Genomic DNA, 18,972 nt, shown 5'->3' on the forward strand with positions numbered 1-18,972 from the left:
TTTGTGTATTCTTTGCAGTGAGATGTGCTACAGTTTAATTAAAAACAATAGACACATTCACCATGAATAGATTTGTTATTTGTTCAGAATGTTGGCAGTAGACATTACACTTGGAATGGAAGGGGTGGCAGCACTATGAAATTTGGTTTACAATTCCAAAAATTCTATTTGAACTTTTGTGAGTTTTATGACTTGATTTATATTTAAAACAGCTTATTTGCTGCACTTATGTAATAATGAAATAAAGTATTAAGCTTTGTTGCTGGAGTTATATTTCCACTCACCATGTTTTTTTTTTTGTCTTCATTTGTCTCTGTCTCATGTCCTGGTGGTGATATTTTCTCTGAACATTTTCAGAGTGAGGTCACTTTGAAGTATATTTACTTGAAACATTCAGTAATTTATGTTTAAAAGTGTGTTTAATATTGCTTTATAATTACTGAGAGTTTTCTAAGCATAAAAAAAACAAAAAATAAAAAAATGGTGTCCAAAAGAACAGCAACCAAGAAACTTTTTAATGAAGCACTTTTTGTTTGACATAAATTAGCAAACTTCTTCAGATAAAATGCATTCAAATGCAAAATATATTTAAAAGTTGTCCCATAAATCATTTGATCCAGCATGACCAATCCAAGGATACCATGGTTTATAATGTCTTTAAATAGTATGCTCAAGTTAAATATCAAATGGTAACAGTTCCTCAGTTGATTTTATGTGCATTTGGGGGGTTGCATGTAGATCTTTTGTTGAATATTTTGTTTCCAGTTATATTTATATACAATACTTTTTGTGATTTAATAGGTGAAATTTCTATATATAAAAAAATCCTTATTTTTTAATTAATAGGGTTTCTTATTTTTGTAGGAGCTTTTTCTGCAAAGGAAGGGGAGATTTTACATAATTTCATTGTGATTGGTTGTGCTGGATCTGAATAGGTATGCAAATTATACAGGCAATAATGAATAAACAAGATTCATGTCTAAGTTGCTATGTATCTGGAACAAGATCTGGAAATGCGACCTGATCTAATAATGTAGTAGTTAGGACTGGATTTAGCAACAGGGACAGTCATTGGTGAATGATCTACTTTAGGACTCTTGGGGTTATTCTCAGGAACAGGGATGTTTGCTGGAATGTCCTCTGGAACTGGAACTTTGGATAAGTCACTCTGAGAACTAGAGTCTTTATCACAGGCAAGATGCTGCATTACTGGCTCTGACACCAGTACTAAATGTTTCCAATTCCTTCTAAATTCTACTCCTTGTGATTCCATGATGTACGATCTCGGCTCTGGACATAAACATTTCATGACTCCAATCCAATCAAAACATTTTGCTGTCTGCATCCTCACTATCTCCCCTTCTTGGAATGGATTGAGGAGTTTGCAAGTCTTATCATAATAGGACTTCTGAGACAAACTTTTTTTCATGAGTTGAGCTTTCACTGCTTTGATGTTCTAGCATATGGAACCAACAAACTGCTACTGATTGGTAGTGTGGTTCTGGTTTGTCTCGACATAAGTCTCCAGGCAGGTGAACCAAGATGACAATCGCAAGGAATGTTTCTGAGATTAAAGAGATTCAGAAAAACATCAGTATTGTCTCGTTTCAACTTCTGTAACAACTGTTTTGCACTTTGAACTGCATGTTCTGCAAACCATTTGACTGTGAGTACTCAGGACTACTCGTAACATGAATAAAGTCCCACTCTTCAGCCAATCTCTTGAACTGCTGACTTGTAAACTTTGCACCGTTGTCAAAAATAAGTGTATGGACTACCATGTACAGAGAAATGTCTCTTCAACTTAGTAATGAAAGTACTGGATGTGAGAATAGGAAGTAGGTCAATCTCCAACCAATCTGAATAAGATTCTACTAATACCAAGTAATGTTGACCATTCTATTCGAAAATATATGTAGCTACTGTTGACCAAGGTAGTTCAGGAATCTGGTTTAGCTGAAGTGGTTCTTTCTGTTGATGCAAATTAGTACTATTACAAACAGAACAAGATGAAAGTACTTTCTCAATATCTCTTGACATGAAAGGCCAAAATATTAGTCCTCTCGCCCTTCTTTTGGTAGAATCAGTTCCTGGGTGGCCATGGTGCAAGATGTTAATATACTCTTGTTGCAAGGATTTTGGAACAATCACTTTTGGATCTTACATGATCCTACCATTGTCAGACGAAATATCTCATCTCTGTAGGGAAAATATTGTTGCACTTCTAGTGGTAAACAAGATTGCTTTGACAGACATCCTCAACTTATAAAGTGGTTGAGCTTCTGGAGAATTGGATCTGAAGCTATATGAAGTCTAAGCTCATCAAGACATGTTGAAGAAAATGTTCTAACTTCCATGACTTCAAAATCAAGTTGTGCATTTTCATGCTGTTCAGTGTTTTTTCTGGGTGATCTGGATAATGTATCAGCAAGCTATCAGTAAGATAAAGAAGTCTGCCTTTTGTGTAAACAAGATTGAAATTATACTTTTGCAATTTTAATATCATGCGTTGCAATCCCACAGGAGCTGTGTGCATAGGCTTTCCTCAAAATAATGACTAGAGGTTGGTGGTCATCTAAACTTGAATAGGTCAGCCATAAATATAATCATGGAACTTTGAACATGCAAACACAATTGCCAAAAGCTATTTCTCTATCGAGCATACTGCATCTCGGTTTGGGTTTGAATTATTGATGCATAGGCTACTACTGGTCTACCCTCTTGGAGAATGACTGCACCAAGACCAAACTTAAAAGCATCACAAGAAAGAGTACCTGGTTTGTGAACATCATAGTATCTTAAAGTAGGTAGACTGGCAATTCTCTGTTTCAGGGCATCAAATGCTCTTTGGTATTGTTCTAACCAGGACTAGGTTATATCTTTGCATGTCAGTTCTCTTAGTGGTGCTGAAAGTTGGCTCAAATCTGGAATGGACTTGCCTAGATAGTCAACCATGTCAAGAAAACATTGTAAGGTTTGGACAATCCCCCTGATTCATGAATCCTCCGTGTAAGACTTAATAAGTCTTACTCAGAGGTTGCAGTTGAATGGTATGACACCAGCGTGCCATGAATATTCATGAGGGCACACTGACTCAACTGTAAGTCTTACACGGACCGTGTAGGAAAGCAGGGGGTGTATCTGACTACCGAGCAGTCTAAATGTACACACCCCTGCAAGGGTTGAAAAAGTAAAATTAAAACACACAAGGGCGAGTCTGCTCAAATGTCCTTGCACCCAACGCCACACTCCCTGACATTATAAACCCCCATCACAGTTATAAAAAGTAAAACATTAATTTTATTTTTTTTTTTAATTCTGGAAATAGCTGCCCGTATTTGCACGTTTGTGCGCGGGTGTGCCCATTGCTTAGCTGCAGTTAGCAATTGAGACATGGAAGAGCATAAGAAAGAATGTATATGCAAATCACACCAAATAGCAATAGTGTAATGGTAGAGTGTTCCCCTTCTTATTTATGTTTTAAATCAGTATATGAAATAATACCTGACATATATGATTAAAATATTGGTAAAAAGCAGTGAAATGGCTTATGTATCAGTGAAGAAAATATATATTTTTAAAGGATCCTGATATATAATTGCCTGCAGTTAAGCAGTGCTTTACCCAGTGCAATAGAGTTGCCCAGAGTTAAATAGCGCTTTACCCAGGGCAATAGATTTGCCCAGAGTTAAATAGTGCTTTACACAGTGCAATAGAGTTGCCCAGAGTTAAATAGCACTTTACTCAGCTCAATAGAGTTGCCCAGAGTTAAATAGCGCTTTACCCAGTGCAACAGAGTTGCCCATAGTTAAATAGCACTTTAAACAGCGCAATCTGTTTGCGCGGACATGCGCGCTGTGCCAGCCAGGGCAACGTGGAGCAATGTAGAGCAAATTTGCTTAAACACAGCCACACTCCCTAGCCTATCTGGACAGTATTAAAATAAAATGAATGATAAGGTTCGAACCCAGGACTCTGTGGACCATAATCAAAGTACTGAACCACTAAGCCATGACAGCTTAGGAGAATCAGCCACTGTTGACATACATATACTTAGAAATGGTAGATTAACCATTACTAAGCAGGTCTGCAGTCAGCCGAGAATTTTCAAAAATGGCCAATCACAAAAAAGTGCGGAGAAATGCGGCATATATAAGCCTCATAGGTGGGAATACTTGCCATAACTGATTGTAGCTCACATCTGCAGTTAGAATGGCTGGTGCTGGAGAGGGTACACGCTTCCGAGTGCAACGTTGGGGCATCGAGGAGTCGAAATACATGGTTTGGCTCGTTGTCCACCGTCATGAGTCGAGACACCTGCAGGGCCAGTTCCATGGGACAGAGTACAAGGCAGAGGCTTGGAACCAGTTAGCTCATGACCTCACCAGTGCCACAGGCATTCCTCGGACTGGTGAGCCAGTCTGTCACCACCATGCAGACCTAAAGAGACGGTAGCAGGTCCGCCTGAACCAATGGATACAGGAGGCCCGTGGGATTCAAGATGCCCCACAACTGAGTAGGTAGCCATGGAATGCAGTATGTAAGAATTGATAATTGATTCTGTATAATGGATAGGTATGTCTCAATATCCCATCATTTACTTCACAGCTGCAGGTGACCGTGCTGCGAATCAGCAAGCCTATGCAGATAGGCTGCTAAGGCTGCACCACCAGGCAGGTTAGTGATTATTCTGCATGTATTGTTATATAAAATAGGGGAGAGATCATGAAAGAAAGTGTTGTAGTCCAATAATACAGCCATAAAATGCCCTGAATAAGTCCTCTGCATGTACTGTCATATAAAAATGTCAGAGAGCCAGAAAAAAAGAGAGTAGTAACCCATTCAGAAAGGTAAAATATGTCTGGAATAATATCTCTTCAGGTACTGTCATATAAAATAAGTGACCAAGCCTGAAAAAGAATGTTCTAACCTATTAATAAAGGTATAATATGTCTTGAGTATGTCTTCCATATGCACTGTTATATCAAATAAAGGAGTGAGCCTGTGGAAAAGTGTGTAATGTAATTAATAAAGGTATAAAACCCAGAGTGTGTCTGTGTCACTTACTTTGAAATGTTGTTGTACCATTGCATTATACAAATAGTACTGTTTTAATAAGTGCTGGCAACCCAGAGTTGTGCAGTCCCATCTAAAGTGGGTGATGGAAGTGCTAGTAGCTATGAAGCATATATACAGTCCTCAACAGTCAGTTACTGGCTTGCATGCGTAAGTAAATCTGGCACACGAGTAGCTTGTTAATTTGTTCCCCAGAAATGTGAGTGTGCTACAAGAAATGCAGGGTTCTGTACAAGTTGAACTGAAAATGTCATGTGAACACATCCAGATATGTAGATAAAGAAATATAAATGGAATCAAGAAATATGTAGCAGTAACATCTGCATCATGGACAGTTAGTATGTCAGATATAGGTCAGGTATATATTGAACTGGCCAAACCCATTACACAACCTAATGCATGTTGGCAAGTGTAATAAAACATGTAGAGGATATACACTTGCAGTCACTAGGAATGTAGTGTAGACTAAAAGTACTTATAAGATGTTAATTGAGGTTTCTTTCTACACCCTACTGTATGTGCATAAACCATGCAATTCCACACCTCAATGGGTATGTGTAATCTCAAATATTTGATGGGACATATGTCCTATTGTTCTATAAATATTTGCATTCACTTTGATGCATGTGCCCTGTTCAAACACCGCAATCATGGTGGCCTGTTGCTACCAATCATCCCTGCATGCTGTTGGAATATCCACTGTCGTTCAATATATGCATGTGTTATGCTTGCTGTTCAACTGTTGGAACCTTGGTGTATTGGGTTAATGGGAATATTACTGCATGCTGTTACAACTAATCTGGAATGCTGTTGTTTATGTTGTAATTAAACACACCTAATCACAGAACGTATGGGAAGGCCGGTCCCAGCAGACCCACCTGTCCCTCCTCAGCTGGCACCAGCAGGTCTGGTGCCCAGCCCGGGCTCCCCTCCTCCATTGGTCCTGTGCCACCTTCAGGTGGAAGCGCTGCAGGGGATGGGGCTCGTCCCCCTGTGCAAGCATGGGTGGAGAAGGGCCACCTGTCACCCTTCGAAGGGTCTGGGCTGTGGTGCATAGGGAGATCCAGCGTTCAGTCGCTGATCCCCTATGCCAGCTCGAGGTGAGAGTGGCACATCTCACGGGTGAGCCTGCCAATCCTACGCAGCCCCAAGCACAGCCACCCTCAGGGCTGTGAAGGTGCAGTGGTGACTGCCCATGGGTGGGGATCTCAGTTCCACTGTTACCATCTGTAGGCTCATGGGCTTGCGATTTCCAAACACCCATCCTCGTTAATTGTGTTCACCCACCCCATGTGTCATACACCGCCCCTGTATGCATCTTGTTTGTCTTGTCTGTTAACCTCCCCAACCTACCTCCCCAAACATACCTACTTTCTCTACCTCACTTTACACTCTCACCTAAAAAAAAAAAAGGACAATCTGTACCCACAAAAAAATTACGCCCCATACATAGCTGCCTATTTCGCACACATGTCCGCTGGACATGTAAACTGATAATTATAGTTGGCAGTACAACAGACTTTGTTGTCCTCACCCCTCTCCCAGGGGTGGAAGGTTTCAAATATCACTCCAAATTTATTGCATATGCACAGCTGTTGCTGGTAAAGAAATGGTTAGCGATGGACCTTCCCTACACCCGTCTTGCACATCCCAAGCTTGTTTACCTACTGTCTGTCCCTCTTTGTGCCCCCTTTTTCACCACTTTCCTATCTCCCCATTTTCTTTTCTTTAAAAGAAATTAGTGCGGGGGTTATCAGGATTAAGCATTTTTAAGCAGTAGTAAGTGGGTTTAAGCAAGTGTGCGCATATGTGTGCTTAGCTAAGTGTCGCTAAGCATCACACAAACCCGTGCAAACCCACTTACAACTGCTTAAAAGTGCCTTAGTCACTCTATGTCAGGGCCCTTGTTCTGCTCAGCAGCAAAACAAAAAATCTCTGCCAGTATCGAACCCCAGACCATTGACACAATAGACTGCATGAATTACCACTAAGCCACAGCAGATATACAAATAACTTGGTGCTGAAATAAATATAGCATGCATTACAATGAGGGAATGTAAATGAAAATTAGGAATGGCATAATACAAATCCTGTTCTGTTGACCTTTACCAGCAGTTGTTGTGGAATTGCATGACATGACTGTGAAAAGAGAACCAGCCATTCTAGCAGGGAATAATGTTACAGTAGCACCTTACAAACACCACACAGTATCAGACCAGGATAAACACTGGCAAAGTTGAATAGGACAGAGGGCAGACTCCCAAACTGTGACTGCTTTACAGGGATGCCCCTGATTTGTAAACAAATTTTAGCTGTGCTCCTCTGAATTACTCTGAAATGTACTAACATTAGGAAAAGTGGGGAATCACACTTAATGAATAATGTCAATAGGTGAGAGTAGACACTGCTTGCACGTCAGAAAAGATGTAGCAATACATATGCTCTGATTCCCAAGAAAGTCCCAACTGCAATATGTCTGTAATATATTGCAGGTGTATCTCACTTATATGTACCTTTCACTGAGGCCGTTCAAATATATACCTGAGAGTATCTGAGGCCTGGCAGAGGCAGAAACACACAGGTATATCAGCATTCCTGTTGTTACACACTCTGCAAATAGCTTTGGATGGAGTTTCACAAGCATGCCCTTATGTAGGAGTACAACACAGAAATATCACAGGATGTAGCCATGTACTGCTAGCAACCAACTGTGACAATGTCATTGTGCCAGTGCTAAAAAGACTGGTGTGGTGCACAGACAAAGAATAATAGGCTAACCTCTAGCTACCATCTGGATATGTCCACAGGTGGGCGCTACCAGACAGACTACTTGCCTTGATAGACTAACAGGTCCACAGCAACCCTGTATGTTCAGCAAGATAAACCTCACACGATAATAAAAAATTCTCTTTGCAGTTCTGCACCCATACCCAAAGGTATGACATACCTGTGTATTCAGGCAAAAACAGGGGTGTAGGGAGGCATACTCAGTACTGAAATATGTCCAGTTGTGTTGAGCAGCCTGTGCTAATGTCAACACAAACAAACCACAAACTGTTCAAAAGTGAGTAACTTAATAATTACAGTATAGCAGTACACAAACAGTGCATGTGCCACAGGAATACATTGCAATAACCACATTTGCATGGTAGTTAATTGTCTAATTCAGAAAGAAAGTACATACTCCCATGCATCCTGTGTTAACATTTGGAGGGGTGAGTACATGTCTACACTGAGAAGTGTGTACTGGAAGCAGCAAAATTCAGGTTTGAGTACAACATGCATATCACTGGATACAACCCTAGCTTCAGATAAGAGACATATACCAACCTTCTGCCTGACACAACGGTGTCCAGAGTAAACAAGCATGGGCCCCATCTTGGAAAGCTGAAAGGGCTATGCCTACCTAACCTAGCATTTTATAGCAGTGGGCTGCAATCACAGCGAATACTGCAATCACCACACAGCAGGCTGCATGCAATTACTGAATGGTGGGCAGCAATTGGTGCAGAGGCTGTCACATGCACATGTGCAGATACCTAGAAAAGCAGGCTGTACCTGCTGTCCACACATGCAATAATATTATTGCAGGAACAGGGAGATAGAGAGCGAGATCGAGAGAGAAACAGCGACACAGAGAGAGACACAGACAAAAGAGACAGAAACAGAGACAGAAACAGAAACAGAGAATTCCCAAAACAAACAACCAAAATAAAAAAAATAAATAAAAAAATAAACAAAACAGTAACAACAGACGGATCAGGGAAAACAAAGGTAAGGTATGTAACTCATATGTATGTGCTGGCATGTAGTAGATGTTCCTGAAGAGTACTCTACACACTGCAAATCATCCATATGTGGCAGCAGTACGTATCTATCTGTATCTGCATATGTGCATAGGGCAAGGGAAATACTGCAACTGTTAGTGAAGGGTGGACACATATATGTTGTTGAAGGTTATTATGTGCATATATCTATGTAGGTCGTAGTGTGAGGCATAGAAAACAGCATGCAGTGCTGATATATGTCATGTGGTGGTTAAAAGCTGTGGGACTGATTTGTCAGATCTGCTGTGTTACAGCCAGTGAGGCCTGCTAAAGCTACATGGGCTGAGGACACCAAAATGCATTCTGCACAACACTTTGCAATATAATCACATAACTGTACATCCCACAACTGTTGCATAACTGATATCCCCACCATGAAAGGTGGACTGTACATGTGCCTATATGTGCATCTATATGTACAGCAATGGATGTGTACATGTATGTGTATGTATATGTGTATATATATATATATATATATATATATATATATATATATATATATATATATGTATGTATATATACAGAGAGAGAGAGAGACGTGGGGTCATATGTACTGCAACAGGTGTGTGGTGACCAAGGCATGGACTGTAGACAAGTGCCAATACTGCAGTGCCATTCCTCCTTTCCAAAACACTGTACCCATTAACTACCACATAGGTAGAAATCTACCTAAAACTGAAGGTGTGATAAGGGAACATGTGACACAGGTGGACAGTAGCCTCCCCTTTGATAAAGACAGTGCCACACTACACTTGTAATCTATGTGGTATGTGTCATGACAACAGGTGTGTCATCTAGGGAAATTTAGGTCAGTGTTCCCCTCTACTCATCACAATGCCCCGTGTGGTATGTACCTTACATGACAATTACACAAAGTGGAAAGGCCACAGACATACCTCACAAAGGGTAATACTGGCCTAAAACAGATGCCCTATGCAGACTGACTCACAAAACCACAGCTAGACTGTATTTCATACTGCCCACACAGAGGTGACCTCTGCCGGACATACAGAGGTATGTTAGACCCATATCTATGTGACAATCACCATGGCAACATATCACAATCCCTCCGGGCTACATGCTCTACGGCCCTAAACCTTGTCAGCTCACTAAACAGTACATGCTGGAGGAATAGGTTCCTATCTCATAGATATGCCATACTCTGGAATAGACCACCTAGCAATAGCAAACTAGGCTCCTCATTAGCAGTTGTCATAAATACCCCTGATGATTGTTTGGGAGATTGGTAATACACCCCAGGAATCCCCTCTGTGGTTCTGGTTGATAGGGGCAAGTGAAATCAAAGTGTATGTGTGGCAATTCCAGGGTAGCATATGGCTAGGCAGCTGTAGGCCCTAGGGCCAATAGCATCTCACCTACCTATGACACTATGCACTCACACATGTACCCAATGCAATACCTGCTATGTGAGGTTGAATAAGTGTAAAGCTGAATGTGTGCAAGGTCTGTAAAGGTGTGATAGCATAGTGTGAAGTTGTATCTGACATGGTAGTGTCTATCCTAGCTGTGAGGCCAGCAAAAGATGTGTATGTTATTGTTAGGCAGACATAGCAGTATGGCATATGATGTGACGTAGTTCCTTGTTGATGACTGTGGTGTCTCATTGTAGGCTAAAGCAATACATGTATGCTTAGTGAGTGGTACTACTGGTGAATCCGACTCCAATATGAACTGTAGTACTACCTGAAGCTGTAGGCCTAAACAGCACAGTATGGTGTGTGTTCACATTGCTTGGAAACACTGTCTTGTGTGTTTCCTGTTGTCTGCACAGAGGACATAACTCAGGCATAAGGGTTTGTAAGTAGTGGCACACAGTACTGTATGGTACACAGGTAAAGCTCATCTGTGTTGGCATACAATGGTGTGTTGCATGTTTGTCTGATGTGTGTGTAATTATGCCTGTACCATGGCCGAAATCATATGTGTGTTACAGGGTATACATGTGTATCTAGCAACATATATACTCTGTTACAGCAGTATGCCACCTATATTAACAACTGTGCACATATGTTAGGCAGGGCTATGGCATCAACGACTAGGGCGGTTTACTGGTACTACTGTAACTGTACTTTACATTCATTGCAATGGATGACATCTTTGTTCATGCATTAGCGTGATATATACCCCTGTGGCGAAGTTGTGCATTGTGTCACAAACAGTGTGCCGGGTACTGTTGTATAGTGGTTTGATATAGAGAGTGTGCCAGGCACTGTTAGTCAGCTGTGACCTGAGAACCAATATGTGGAATTGAACTTGTGTATCCTCTGACAGACAAATGGATGGTATATATGGCAGTGAAGTGATATCTGTAGTTAAGGGTGTAAAGTGTGCCACAGGACTCGCTCACACATATTGTTAATTTCTCTTTCAGCCTGATGGCCCACCAATGTAACCCTTCTTACACAGCAGAGGAGGAAGAGGTGATCTAGCAAAGCCTGGTGCAGCACTACACACTGTTGTTTTCCAGAAGCAGCCAGCACCAGCATGAGCAGACTGCACTGCGGCAAGATTTTGTTCATCGGGTAAATGACATGGGCATGCATAACTGGACATATGAGCAGGTACGCCATCACTGCAGTGATTTAATTAGACATGTCTGGCAGCGTGCATCTAATATCCAGAGACAACAGTTTGCCACAGGTGGTGGGGTGGCCATTCATCTCCCCCTCACCAGAGTGGAAGAGCTGCTCCTAAGCATGGTGGCTCCTGGACAACAACAGCAACTCCCTCAGACATGTGTTGTCATGGAGGCCGGAGCCACCCAGCATGTTCACATGGAGTGTGCAGGTAACATGTCCTATCTGTAGACTACAGTTACCTGTATTGTTAGATTATGTCTATGTGAGATGTGTACTGTGTGTTTAGCAGTTGTGCTGCCTAGTGTTGTGCAATACTGATATTTGGAATATTATCTGTACACCTGTGACTGTTGACTGTTGTTCTACTGTAGTTTAGCAAACCCACAGTAGCAATGCCACAGTTGTGGTCACTGACGAACTCTCTCAAATTCTTGTAGGTCCCTCTGGTGTGACAGCAGGGCAGACGATCCATGCTGGTGAGTGTGGTATAACTGCAATGTTGGTAATAAAATGTGCATGTCATAGGTGAGGTGTAGGCCATGTACACGTAACACACCTACGCATAATGCATGCCGTGCATGTTTGCTGTAAGAAGTTGCACAGCTCAGTAATGTCAGTAGCTGCTCAATGACATGCAATACACAGAGCATCAGACACACTTGTGGCAACACCGTACTGCACATTGGATAGGCATAGTTGCTATGGCTGTACACAACATAACACGTTTTTCATACGCAGTACACCTCAACGTGCTACATATGTCGTTACCACACACCTGCTGTAAGGTCACACTTCAGTATCCCACATGTCATCCACACACACATGATAAACCTCAGGGGTAGAGGCCTATTATTGGGCTGTGCAACACTCTTCAACACATAACACAGTCATGTTAGGCAATGCTCCCTATTGGGCACCCACACACCCATGTACAAAGTAGCTGTGTAATTGTGAACGTAGCCACAGCACTGCAGTTCAGGTACAACATGCTAGGTGGTGGTCTGTCACACATTAGTAGCCGTGAGTGACCACATGATGCATGATGATGATGGGTCATGGTACTACACCCCATCCAGTTACAGTGACCACAGTACTACACATAACAGTCATTGCTTTGCACCTCAATGTTGTGTGTGTGCAAACATATGCACCTATACCTTACATATGCCAGTATACACAATATGCATAGCAGTCTCCATCTGTACAAAGTGACACATATATGTCCTGGAATGCTATTGGGTGTATAGGTCACATGACACACATCGGGTATGTGTGGTGTTTAATGTTGCAGGCGTGTAGCATGCCATGTCATGGCTGGCACTGACATATCTGCAATATGTCCCACACTCACCATAACCACTGTACAATGGCCATGTTGAGCATTTGGATTCCTTCACATTTACATGCACCACTCATCCCGTGTGTGTACATAGCATGCATGTGCTACACCTGTGCCCAGTATTATCTGCCATGGACACAGACACTGTATTCAGACATGGAAATATATGTGTCACACAGATAACACATGCAGCTATGGTATGTATACCTGTGAGTGATGGTGCACAGGACATTGCAGAGCTGATAATACTTGCACAGCAATGTTGTATCCATGTACACATTGTGTTCCAGGGTGTAGCCAATCACTGAACAACTACACACATGCATCAAAGCCATGTATACTGTCATTAAATAGGGCTGTCTACACTCGCACTGCATGGTCTTGAGCAACACATATTCTGCATGCTGACACGTGTGAGGTGACTGTTTGCCTTGTGATACTGTCAATCACCTTCGCCCACTAATGAGTATGTGTTGGATTGCTGGTGTGTGTATCTGCTGAAGTGAGGAGTGTATTTGTGTGCAGGTGTGCATGTGTGCACGTGTTCATGTGTGCATGTGCACGTGTGTGCATGTGCGCATGTGCGCATGTGTGCATGTGTTCATGTGTTCATGTGTGCATGTGTGCATGTGTGCATGTGTTCATGTGTGCATGTGTGCATGTGTGCATGTGTTCATGTGTGCATGTGTGCTAACATCATGTACAGATTGTAAAGTGTGTTTCCTGTCTTCCTTTCACAGGTGCTGAGTTTGGGGTGGCTGAATGCAGCAGGGAACCTGATGTCACTGCCACAAATAGTGGAGATGGTGAGACATGTATTGTGGCACAGGCAGGTTTGACAGGGTCTGTCATTGGTCCTCCATTCGACAGTACACAGCGTTCAACCCTATCTATGCACACACTCATACTGCCAATACATCCCTCATCACCAATGGCCTTAGCCGAGGGACAGCATACAGTTGGCATTGACCAGGATACTGTGGTACCCATGGCACTTGCATCCCCTCACAGCAGCCGTACCCATATTCCTGGAACAGTACCACATAGGTGGATGTCCAGGGGTTCTCGGGGGAGCACCGCTGGTCATATTGCCCCTGGCAGATGTGCCCTCACAGATCTTACAACCTCGAGTATGTTCCGGGTTGTAATGCAGGCACAGGCACGTATGGAACGGTACACCAGACAGGGACTAAGAGCGCAGAGGGCCCATTACACCGCTATCAATGACAGCATCCATGACCTTGCTGATGTATAGTGGTACCAGCATGTGTTAGTGAGTGGACAGTACGTGTGTGATGTGTGCAGTACAGATTAGCAGGTGTACATCTGTGAACATGGTGGTGCACACTGTCTGCATGTACGTGCATAGTGGACACATGGGACGTGTAACATATCCAGTTTTACACATTGTTAACATCTCATAGTATCTCTCGATGACCAGTATGCATTCTACTACAGATATAGGTTCATAGGTTGATACTAGGCTATCTGCCCTAGGGCATTTATAAGCCTAGCCAGAGTGTGTTTGGCTTTCACCACCCTTTTAGATTAGTTGACTGTGCCTCTGTATAGTAGGTCGCAGAAGGTAGCCCTTTTAAGGTTAGTTTACTGGACCTCTGTCAAGCAGGGACACAGAAGAGATCCCAGGGTTAAACTTACGATCTTCCATCCACTCGTCAAGATTTCTCTTGAAGAGGGTCAGTGAGGGGCTCTGCCTAACATGTATTGGGATTTTGTTCCAGAGTGAGAGGAGCCTCTGGGATATGAATCTGTCCCTCCAGCATGTCCTATTTATTTATGTGCTGAGGTTCAAGTCCCTGAAGTGTGTAGCTGTAAGGGATTTGGATTTCCTGAGGTGAAGCATGTCCATTAATTCTGGGTTGGACATGGCTTTATACGTCAGACACAGATCGCCTCTGAGTAGGCGGTATGCAACTGAGTAGAGTTGGAGTTTCTTTAGCCGAACTGCATAGAGCATCTGTTTGAGCCCCTTGATCCTCTTGGTGAGATACTTTTGGGATCTTTCCAGTTGCTGAAGGTGTCGGGTAAGGTACATCCCAAATGGGGCATTGTACTCAATTATGGGCCTGATAAGTGATGAGTAGAGGGGCACAATGACCTCTCTTGATCTAGATGTGAACCCTTGCATGATAAGATGGGCTATATAGAAGGTCTTTTTAACCACTTTGGCAACGTGATTGTCAAAGGAGAGATTGCTATCTACTTGGGTCCTCAAGTCCCTAATTACTTCTTCCATACTTAATGGATTACCACCTATGTGGTAATTTGTGGGCACTTTGTTTTTCCCAAAGGGGATGACTATGCACTTTTTGGCATTTAGCTTTACGCCAAGGCTCTGGCACCAGTTATCCATCTCTGTGAGACACTTTTGGAGGATGCTTGTGTCATCCAGAGAGTCAATTACAGCACCCAGTTTGCAGTCATCTGTGAACTTGGTCAGCCAAAGTCCACCCGTGTTAGCCTGTACCTCGGAGAAATATATACTGAACAAGAGAGGTCCCAGGACTGAGCCTTGTGGGACACCACTTGTAACTGGTTTAGAGTCTGACATGGCACCTGCTATTCTGACCATGTGGGTTCTATCCCTGAGCCAGTTTGCAACCCATCTTGTGACATAGGGGTTGATATTTAAGCTGGTAAGCTTATTTATGATGCCCGAGTGGGGTATTGTGTTGAAGGCTTTTGCAAGGTCCAGGTAGGCTGTGTGGACTACCTTCCCTTCATCTATGGCTTTGGTAACTGTTTCAAAGAAGTTGACCAGGTTCAAGAGGCAAGATATGCCCTTAACAAAGCCTAATCGGGTAGGATCCAGTGTCTGGAGGTTCCCAATGTCTTTGTTTATGATTTCCATGATGATATGCTCCATAGCTTTGCAGACCAGGCTAGTCAGGCTTATAGGGCAATAGTTTCTGGGGTCTGTTGTGGCACCACCTTTGTGGAGTGGGACCACTGTTGCTGTACACCATTCCTTGGGTACATATCCTGTAGTAAGTCTGAGATTGAACAGTGACTTTATATTTATTTATTTATTTATTTATTTTAAATATAAATAAATAAATTTGCTCTTTTGTGGGGGGGGGGGAGAGAAGTTTGCACTGAACCTTTCTGCCAGGATGTTGGCAATGTCTGTGGGTTCAGTGCATTTTTTGTAATTTTGCACTAACTCAGAGCATATCTGGGAGTTGCCTCCCAGGTTTCTGATATAACTAAAGAAGGCCTTGTGATTATCTTTAGTGCCTTGTGCAATTTTTCTTTCGAAGCTGGCCTTAGATGATTTTATGAGGGATCGTAGTTTCTTGCTAGTACTGATCAGTGACGCCTTCCCTTTTTGGGATTTTGCTCTGTCATGTAGTAGCTTTCTCCTTCTGTTGTATAGCTTATTTATGGCCGGGGTCCACCAGAAAGGTCTCCTGCCTTTGGAGGAGTGAGTCTTGGTTTTATTTGGGATAGCATGCTCCATGCATTCCTGTAGGTGTCCATAGAATGCTTTTGTAAAGGATTCTGCATTTTGGGCCATATTTTTCACTGGCCCGGGGGCTTTGAAGGATTCCACCTCAATTTTGAGAAGTGTGAAGTTTGCTTTTGAGAAGTTCTTCACCGTGGTTTCCTTGGCTAGGGGTGGGGACGGAATATGGATGCCCAGTGAGATTTGTTTATGGTCTGATTTTACCAATGAGGGGTATACCTCTGGTGTGGAACATAGAGACCCCATGTTGGTGATGACCAGATCCAATATGTTTTCCCCTCATGGGAGTGGTGACCAGTTGTTGCATAGCATTTGAGTTTATAAATTCTAGGAACCGTTGGGCAAGGGTGTTTGGGCTTGAGTAGTTTTCCCAATCGATGTTTGGGTAGTTGAAGTTACCCAATATAATAGTGTTTGGAGAGACCTTCATATTCTCCAGTGTTCTCAGGAAAGTTGAGTGAGGTTCCTGTGTTTGGGAGGGTGGTCTGTAGCAGGCTACAAACTAAAAGGCAGTTTTTCCCACAGTTAGTTGCAAATGGATGGTCTCCGATGCTTCGTGCAGTGCCACTAACCTGGAAATGTGGGTATCTTTGATAAATATGGATACTCCCCCTCCTTTTGTGGTTCAGTCCAGGTTTTGGGGCCGGAATGCATGGTATGAAGTATAACCTGTTAGTGCTGAGGTGCTCTCAGGAGCCTTGAACCAAGTTTCTGTTACTGCACATATATCGATATTCTCCATACTGAGGAGAGTCTCGAGTGCATGCATCTTGATATGTACTAACATGGGTACACATGTGTGTATGACATGGGTTGACACTATGCTGTGGGTGATGCTGTTAATATCTGTCAATGTTTTGCATTCTGGTAGTATACACAACCTCAACAGCATGACTATAAAAAATTATTAGATGATGTACTGATAACTGACACACAGTTGTAGGGAACTCAGTAACAATGGGATCTTTCCGGTACTATACTATAACAGTAACCAGTGGTATTGACTGCCACCCATTCCTGGGACCACACCTGTTTGGCATATAGGCCTCTTAGGTACATGCAAACACACTAGGGATATGTCTATCCACATCTGTAAATGCATGCATTGGCCTAAAATGCATTCTTTGGATGGGACACATATCCTACACAAGGGTATCATACAGACAGATACCTGTTGTCTGACACATGCTGTATTGCACTAAGCCGACTATGGCATAGTCATCCACATTTACTATACATGCTATCCCGACAGTACCACATAGGTGATAGCCCCCAACATGTATGTTGGGTACCAATGTGTACCTACAGCCACGTGTTATATCATCTGTCCCTTGGTATCCACATATCCAGAGGTATTGTGGAGTCCATCGGCGTATCACATAAGACATTAGGGGCCTGAATGCATATCCACAAGGCTGTTGTACACCTATGATGACTGTCCATTATTGCACATCATTGTTGTGTATGAACATGTCTGACATATACCCCAGGCATGTACCCTCACTCACACTACTCTATAGTAACTGTCATGAGTGTGTGTGGCACAGATGACCTTGGCCACAGATCACTGCAGTGGCTGGCCCTGTCACATACATAGATATGTGACCTACGATCTGAGAAGCAGCGGCAGAATCTGTCAAAGGAAACAAATGTATTCATGTAGTATGTAGGCTTCACACCTATGTACTAATTGAGGTCACATGCACATATATTTATTTGCCACACAGATACCTGATGTGTGCAATGCACATACTGTTTCAATCCTGATATGTCATACCATAGTAAAAGCAAAACCCACAACGCATTGACCAACAGTATCACACACACTCAGCAATTGTAGGTTTCAACCCCCTACCTAACTATGTTATGATACTAGAGGGATACGCTTTACCACGGCGCGCTATATACTTTACTGGGTGTTTTGTTTTCTCCTGCTATATTTGTAGGATGCTCATCATCAGACTTTCCAAAGAGGAATGTACCTCTTTTAATGTGTTTTCCCAGTCTCCAAAAAGGGCACTCTTCTCAAAGGAAGTCACACACATACACACAGCCTCACACTCAAGCACACACTGTCAGCAGGATTCAAATCTCTACGTAACTATGTTATGATACTAGAAAGATATGCATTAATACAGCGCGCTATATGCTTTATTGGGTGATTTGCTTTCTCCTGCAATATTTGTAGGATGCTAACATCAGCAGACTTTCCAAAGAGGAATGTACCTCTTGTAATGTGTTTTCCCAGTCTCCAAAAAGGGCACTCCTCTCAAAGGAAAGCACACCCCCCCCACACACACACAGTCAGCAACTGTAGGATTCAAAGCCCTACCTAACTATGTTATGATACTAGAGAAATAGGCATTAATACAGCACACTATATGCTTTACTGGGTGATTTGTTTTCTCCTGCTAGATTTGCAGGATGCTGACATCAGCAGACTTTCCAAAGAGGAATGTTCATGTAGAATGGGTGAGCAGCTCCCCCCAAAGCTGAAAGCATGGCAGCAATTGGATTACATTGTTTCCCTATATGTGTCATGAATGAACTACAGAACAAACAGACCCTGCACCTGAACAGTCTGTTGAGCCTCACCCTTGTAATGTGTTTTCCCAGTCTCCAAAGAGGGCACCCCTCTCAAAG

Source organism: Protopterus annectens, chromosome 1.part1 (assembly GCF_019279795.1).
Source record: "Protopterus annectens isolate FY-2018-M chromosome 1.part1, PAN1.0, whole genome shotgun sequence".
Taxonomy (NCBI): domain Eukaryota; kingdom Metazoa; phylum Chordata; order Ceratodontiformes; family Protopteridae; genus Protopterus; species Protopterus annectens.